Below are 8,170 nucleotides of genomic sequence, written 5' to 3' on the forward strand. Positions count from 1 at the left end.
GTAAGTGTAAACAGATAGTAGTGTCTGTTAATATGCACGGCCTACAACTAAACGTGTTGATTGACACCGGTGCAGAATTGAGTGCTGTATCTGGAAAAATATTTCAGTTACTGAAAGACAGACCTGGCATCGTAGTTATGCCAGTAACAGGAGTGAAAATTATCGGTGCTACTGGGAAGGCCAGTAAACCGGTCACAAAACAGATTTTTGTCCACTTCGAGATACGTGGGGCACGATTTGAACAAGAGTTTGTCGTCGTGCCAGACTTAACTACGGAAGTAATTATCGGGTTAGATTGGCTATTAAAATACCGTGCAGTGATTAATTGCGAAAGCAAAACTTTGACATGTACGTCACAAGATAAAACAATAGTAGTTAGTTTTGAAGAGGCAGGAGACGGTGTGCATAGGCAATACCAGCCTATACACATTGTTAAGTGGCCGGATGCCATTGACGTAGGTATGAATTTGAACTACTGTAACGTGAGGAATCTCGGCATTGACAATAGTGTAGAAAGTGAATTGGAAAGTATTGTTGACGGTGTGTCAAACGTAACACACGAACAAAGACGAGGCCCGTATGAAGTAATAATGAGGAATAAGAGTGTGTTTTCAGACAAACCGGGACTAATGGAAGAGATAATCAAATTCCCTCCACGGATTGACATTAGTATTGGTGTGAAAAACGATCGTTTGCGAGAAGTAATGAAGCTAAAAGCCGATGCTCGCATACGTCGTCATGACGCTAAAGCGCGTTTTGCTAATTTTGCAATCGGAGACGTAGTACTTGTAAAAGCTCATGAGAAATCGAGCGAGATAGACAATGAAATCTCTAAATAAAGTCATTGGTATACTTCACACAAATGCTTATTGCTTGGAGTATCCAAGCTCTGGAAAACTATTACGTATACGGAACATTGTAGACTTGAAATTGTACCAACCTAGGATTGATTAATACCACAGAATGGGTAATTTGTACAGTATGTAAATATAGAGTGTAATATTTAACAATTTGCTAGATTGCCAAGCTTTTGCCTGACCAAGAGGACATTAAAGAAGTTGTAATTAATATGTAATTAATTTTGACTAAATGATTTAAGAGTAATTGATTATTAATCAATTGAAAAATCCAAGCTGCTGGTTTAAGTTTTCAGCTGAGTCACAGTAGATTAAGGAATGTAAATATGATTATGTAACTAGCTGTAAGATTTCATAAATATGTGATTTACTTGTAGTTAGACGCTGTTTTAAGTTTCAGGCTAGTACATGCGTGTGATTATGGACAGTGCTGAGTTATCCACTGTGATAGTGTTAATGGACTCCTTGAGATTACTCGGGAGTGAGTTTTTCCGAAAGAATTCAGTGAAACAGACGTTCTGGAAATGCCGTTACAAGGGCGAGTGACATCAAGCGTGCCGCACGGGCGGGCGCAACATTACTGGCGAGGCGGAGCCGCTGTCGTCTCTTGTGCCGCTGTCGTCTCTTATGCCGCTGTCGGCATTCTTTGTACTTGCGGGTACGGAGGGTGGAGTTGTTTTTCTTCCCGGACAGCTTATGTGAAAGAATCCTGTTGTCAATATGTATGTTTTTTTTTCGATCTACTGTATATTATTTTCTTGTTTAGCGTTAAGTGGACTCTCATAGCGAGAATATTAATTATGAGAAGGTTATATCAAAATGTTTATTCTATGTAATTAATTATAAATTTGCGTATTTTGATCTACCTGTTTTTATGACCATGCACTCCGATTAATTTTGTAAATAGCATACCATTTCTTGATATTGTTAAGAATTTTGATGATTTTAGAATAGCTAAACCATTTTCTATGTTTTCTATGAATTTTAATATGTTGTCAACCTGTTTTCTTTTGTGTAAGATGACAGAGTGGAATAAGGTTAGGAGTGTCTCCTCTCAATTACTGTGGTCTAAAAATTGGTTTATGGTTAATTAGTCCAATGCTAAATTTTCTTGATATTTTGAGCATATGCATTTCCGTTGCTTTTTTACCTTTTTGGAACATTTTCTGAGTCTGTTTAGGTTACACGAACATCCTCAGACAATGTGGGGCATGTGTAACGCCAGAAATGCATATCCTCCTATTTCCATCTATTGTACTATAATTTTTTCCCTTGTTTTGTTACCTCAAGATATGACACTTCTGTATCTTTATATATTGTAATTGTTTTACTACTTGTATATATATATATATATATATATATATATATATATATATATATATTTATGCATTTATGTCGATGTATAATTGGTTTGTTTTGTAAATATTATTTGTATTTTTACGCTGGATCTTGCCTAGAGAAAACTATGCTATCGAACGAATACATCGATAGGTCGTGTGGAGAACCAAAGTGTTTAGGATCTTTGGTAGTGTGAACTGGGCCGCGTAGAGCGCGGGCAGAGCGGGGTCTGGCTGGAGTAGTGCAGTTGAGCAGGTGTGTGAGTTGCCGCGCTTTCGGGGTTTGGCAGCATGTAATTGCGCTCGACTTGCTATGATAGTTTCTGACACGGTGTGGCGGACGGGAAGCATTAGCTTGTGCACATCAAGAGCCCGTTTCGCCCGGTGACCGTGTCGAGAAGAAGGCGCGCCAACATCCAGCTTCTGCAACAGCGACGGCCGACAATGAGTGACTGTCGCCACCTCCTCGATCGACGACTGCAAACCTTCAATCAACCAACATGGAAGACTGGAAGCACGTAAAGTTTTAGAACTGTATGGCAGACCTCAGCTTTTCAAACTGTTAAATTTTTCTCACTAAATTACAGCAACTTAGCATGGACCTTTGTTGCTCATTGTCCCAATTGCATTACCAAGTAGAGTCCCTTCCTTTTCTGGAATGAACCCGAGTGTCGTTGAAATTCATATGCCAGCATTAAAGTAATATCATTCCATTTCACAGCTTTAATTTCAAAGTTCAGTTAAAGTATTCATAGCTGGCTACAATATTTAGATTACACAAACACAAATTAAGAGTGCGAGTTTTGTTACCATATTTTAGCTTACCTGTGACTGCAGCTCAGCTTGGTACGTACTAAATTTTACTACTGTTAACTGTTCAGAATCATTTAATTCAAGTTCAAAGTTAAATCTCTGGTTTCTAAATTGCGTAGATTCAAGTAGCTTTTGAAATGATTGTTGAGGTAGCCCAAGACTAACCTTATTTTATTGAATTTCGTAGTGCTTCAGAAACAAAGTTCACTATTAATTTCAGTCACTAAATTAACTTTAAATTTTCCGGTTTTATTAAGTCTTTTGCTAAATTAAGTTAGAGTGTAGCGAAATTTATTACTTCTGACAAACACTCAGTTTTCACACAACATGTGTCAACCACCAGTTGCCACTCTTTTAGTGCTAATTATATGTGCAATAACCTTTCTTTTTCAGTTATTATAGTAGTTGTCCATAGGACCGGCGACCGTAATTTTCCCCAAATCTCAAATATCAAATTAACGCCAATTAATTGTTAACGTAACGACCGCATATTTACTTTCTTTATTAATTTTACCCTTTTTCCAAAATTAATTTCCACCAATTTCATTTGCATTTTTCCTTTCATTTAGATGTAACCCTTTCCTCCCTCTTTACCGACAGATTAACTTCGGTGACGATTGCTTTTTCCAAATTTCCATTAGGTACACGCGGTTTAATTTTTCACTAAGGTCGATAAGTGAGGGGAAGGTTACATTCTTCTGCAAAGAACTTGGGAATAATTCTGGATCATCACCGAAACTGGACTGAACACACAATTGCAGTCTGTAAGAAGGTGCCACTCACTACAGAAATACAAAAAAGTGTTTCCTTTCGAGCTTAAATAGAAGCTTGTATAGTCACTTATACTCCCTGTACTCAACTATGGTAATGCTCTTCTCCAAGGACTTTCGTACGAAAGCTCGCACAGTCTGGATCTGGCTATGAATGCTTATGCACGATACATTCGTGAACTTCACTTTTTCGACCATATTACTCCTTCCTACACACAATTATCACGACTACGTGCCAATAAGCGTAGAGACTATCATACCCTATGCTTGCTCTATCGCCTTCTCAATCCCTGCTCTCCCTCTCATTTATCGTCAACTTTTACACTGCTATATGTACAGCGCAGCAGAGACATCCGTTCTCAACACAGTAGAATCCTCCCTGTACCAGCACGTAACACTGCCATATTCTCTAAATCATTCTCCGTATCAGGAACCCGAATCTGGAACGATCTTCCACAAAATATCAGAGAAACTAAATCCCTTCCAAGATTCAAAAGATAGCTAATGGCCCACTTTCTATCACAACAGCCATTTATCCCATACTCAGATTTGCAGCTTAGTCTCGCCGATTCCCTGTAACCACAACTCACTCTCCCCTCCCTCCCCCTCCCCTCTTGTCAGCACAGTTCTCTATTTGTATCTTATTGTTTCCTAGCTGTCATTTCAATCTGCTCCTTCGTCCATATTCTTTTCACTCCTGATAACTCTAATCATAGACTACAATGTACAAAAATAATTGATATAATTCCTTATGCCATTCCCTATTATTATTATTATTATTATTACCATTGCCATTGTTATTATTGATACTGTCAACTAGTAGTATTATTACTATTATCATTTGTTAATATTATTACGACTATTACTAGTGCGACCTTTTTAATGAAATCTTTGGTATGTCGTGTTCCTGGTCAGATGTAAGAGAGGACCTTAACGCCACAATCTGATCAGGTTAAATAAGCAATAAATAGATGAGGTACTAAATAAAGATTCAGGGTCAACTGGGATGCCAATGACTTTTTTGTTAATGACAAATGAAATTGGCGAAAGACATAAATTGCGAACAAGTAACAAATGTGCTTCAACGAAGTCACAAGTCACACAATTAAAGTGCAGAACACTTATAATCATGATGCGTTAAATACATGAAATGAATTTACGGCTGCGAATATGGACAACCGTCAGCTGTATGATGAAATGATGACAATGAAAATTTGTGCAGGACTGGGACTTGAACCTGGATCTCCCACTTATCACGAGCGGTTACCTTAACTTTAGGCTATCCGAGCACGACGCACGACCAGACTCAAACTTTCATATGTAGTCAACCATGTGTACAACCTATACGCATACATCCGTTATGTAGATTCCCGTACTGGCAAGACATTTTAGTTCAAGTCTCTTGTCCGGTGCCGGCGATGTTGTATACAAAATTAAGATGTAAGCTAGAATCTAGCGTATCACTAAGGGCTTAGGAAAACTATTTCACATTTGTATATCCTCCCAGATTTACATGAACTGAAACAGAGAAATCAGCTGTTCATTCTTCAAAAATAAAGAGGTCTTATAGCTACAAAAAGCAACTACTGTATTAAACATCTAAATGTTAGAAGGAAGATTTAACTTATTTTTTCTTGTACGTTGCTTTGTGCTTCTTAGAGGTAAAACACATGCAGTCGGAGAACTGTCTGTACCTACACTGCTCTAAATTACAGACCGCGCGGGGTAGCCTCGTCGTCTCAGGTGCCTTGCCACGGTTCGCGCGGCTGCCCCCGTCGGAGGTTCGAGACCTTCCTCGGGCATGGGTGTGTGTGTGTGTGTGTGTGTGTGTGTGTGTGTGTGTTGTCCTTAGCGTAAGTTAGTTTAAGTTAGATTAAGTATTGTGTAAGCCAAGGGATCGATGACCTCGGCAGTTTCGTGCCATAGGAACTTACGACAAATTTCCAAAAAATTCTAAATTTCGTCATATGGGGTACATTTGTTGCACTAAAAGTTCTACTAAAAATATTTTGGTTACCGCCTGTACACCGCAAAACAAATATTGTTCTTAAAGAAACGTCGTTTCACGCTGAAAGTGAAGCGGGTATTGACAGTGTTGCCAACTACGTGCAATACACGCTGTAGACCTATTTGACACAGCGATGCAAGTTCGTACAGACTTAAATGAAATAAACAGTTTTCTAACAAAGATTTGGTAACCACCCAAATCACGTAATATAAATTATATTTTCCCAAAAAAATTGCTTTATACCTTACTTAAGCAAGTGTCGAAGTTGTTGATCATGGACTGAAAGGCACATTTGAAACCACCGTTCGAAAGAACGATGAACAAATGTAATTACAGTGGATTATATGGTAGAGCATGCGTTGGCGAACCGACGACACATTTCGTCTGGCATAGTTGGGTCTTCGTCATAGACTGCATCTTTGAAATCTCCCCGAGGAAATCAAGAGGAGTCAAATCGGGGGACCTCACAGGCCATTTGACAACAGAATTTTTTCCTATCCAGTGTCCAAGAAAGCTCTCATTCAGTATGTGTTGCAACACGGGACGGGAACGTTGTGTTGCAGCCACATACACCGTCGAATATCCAATGGTACCTGTTTTAGAAGAATCAGCAGGATGTTCGTCAGAAACTGTGTGTATAAGTGTACGCCTGAGACGAAGTAAGGTCCCACAATGTAATTTCCTATGATGCCTCACCATACGTTTAGCTCCTACGGCTGTGAGTGTTGCATGTGACGAAGCTAGTGTGGATTTTCGGCTGCCTAGTAGTGCGTGTTATGCAAAATTAGATTAGCGTGGTTAGTAAATGTTGCTTAATCGATAAAGAAAACACGTTTTCTGAAGGGCAAACTGACAAAATGCTGTACGGCGTTCGAAATAACGGTCGTCGAGTGCCTGATGTAGTGATGGGGATGGAAATTTTGTCGATGCAGAATGCGAATGATACTCGTCTGGCTGATTCCACATTCCTTGGCAATATAACTCATACCTAGGGACAGGAAAAAATCGATGTTATTTTATGGCCAAAATCGGTGTTATTTTTTGCAGTTTTCGGTGTTATTTTTTGGCAAGCTTTTTCTATTATCAGTTATCTATTTTTGTCATATTTAACCATTTTTCAATGCTATGTTGAAAATAGAACTATTACCAAGATAGTGTAATATCTCTTTATATTCGATGAATTATTCTGATACAGAATGAAATTTTCACTCTGCAGCGGAGTGTGTGCTGATACGAAACTTCCTGGCAGATCAAATCTGTGTGCCGGACCGAGACTCGAACTCGGGACCTTTGCCTTTCACTGGCAAGTGCTGTACCAACTGAGCTACCCAAGCACGACCCACACCCCGTCCTCACTGCTTTACTTCTGCCAGTACCTCGTCTCCTACCTTCCAAACTTTGCAGAAGCTCTCCTGCGAACCTTGCAGGAGAGCTTCTGCGCCGGCAGGTGTGGCCGTGCGGTTAAAGGCGCTTCAGTCTGGAACCGCGTGACCGCTACGGTCGCAGGTTCGAATCCTGCCTCGGGCATGGATGTGTGTGATGTCCTTAGGTTAGTTAGGTTTAATTAGTTCTAAGTTCTAGGCGACTGATGACCTCAGAAGTTAAGTCGCATAGTGCTCAGAGCCAGCCAGAGCTTCTGCAAAGTTTGGAAGGTAGGAGACGAGGTACTGGCAGAGGTAAGGCTGTGAGGACGGGGTGTGAGTCGTGCTTCGGTAGGTCAGTTGGTAGAGCTTCTGCAAAGTTTGGAAGATAGGAGATGAGGTACTGGCAGAAGCAAAGCTGTGAGGACGGGGCGTGAGTCGTGCTTGGGTAGCGCAGGCGGTACAGCACTTGCCCGCGAAAGGCAAAGGTCACGAGTTCGAGTCTCGGTCCAGCACACAGTTTTGATCTGTCAGGAAGTTTCTTATTCTGATACAATTCTACCCTTGAATGACGTTTACTAATTTTCTATCTTCATACTCGCAGAATCCATGCGCAAAGTAGTTTCATACAATAGCTGTGCCATGAGCGCATAATTGTTCTTTGTAGTACTCTCTCTGGTGGTTGTTAGAAAAAAAAAGCTTCCGAGGTTGTCTTCGTGCCGATTAGCCTGAGCATTGTTTGAAGAATTGTGATCTGAATATTGAGATTTATGACAAAAGATAACTGATACGAAATTGTACGATTAAAAGGGATATATATATATATATATATATATATATATATATATATTGCTCCTTCATACAAAAGGTATGTAACAATTTACATTATTTGACATTTGAGAATTCGTGATATTCATCGATATATTGCGTAGTTGTTAATCAGAAGGGAACTTCCGAAAGACTGGATACGAACCTTCATTTAATAATCCAAGAGCTCCATTACTTCTTCGGAAGGTTAAACTTC

This window comes from Schistocerca americana, chromosome 7 (genome assembly GCF_021461395.2).
Source record: "Schistocerca americana isolate TAMUIC-IGC-003095 chromosome 7, iqSchAmer2.1, whole genome shotgun sequence".
Taxonomy (NCBI): Eukaryota; Metazoa; Arthropoda; class Insecta; order Orthoptera; family Acrididae; genus Schistocerca; species Schistocerca americana.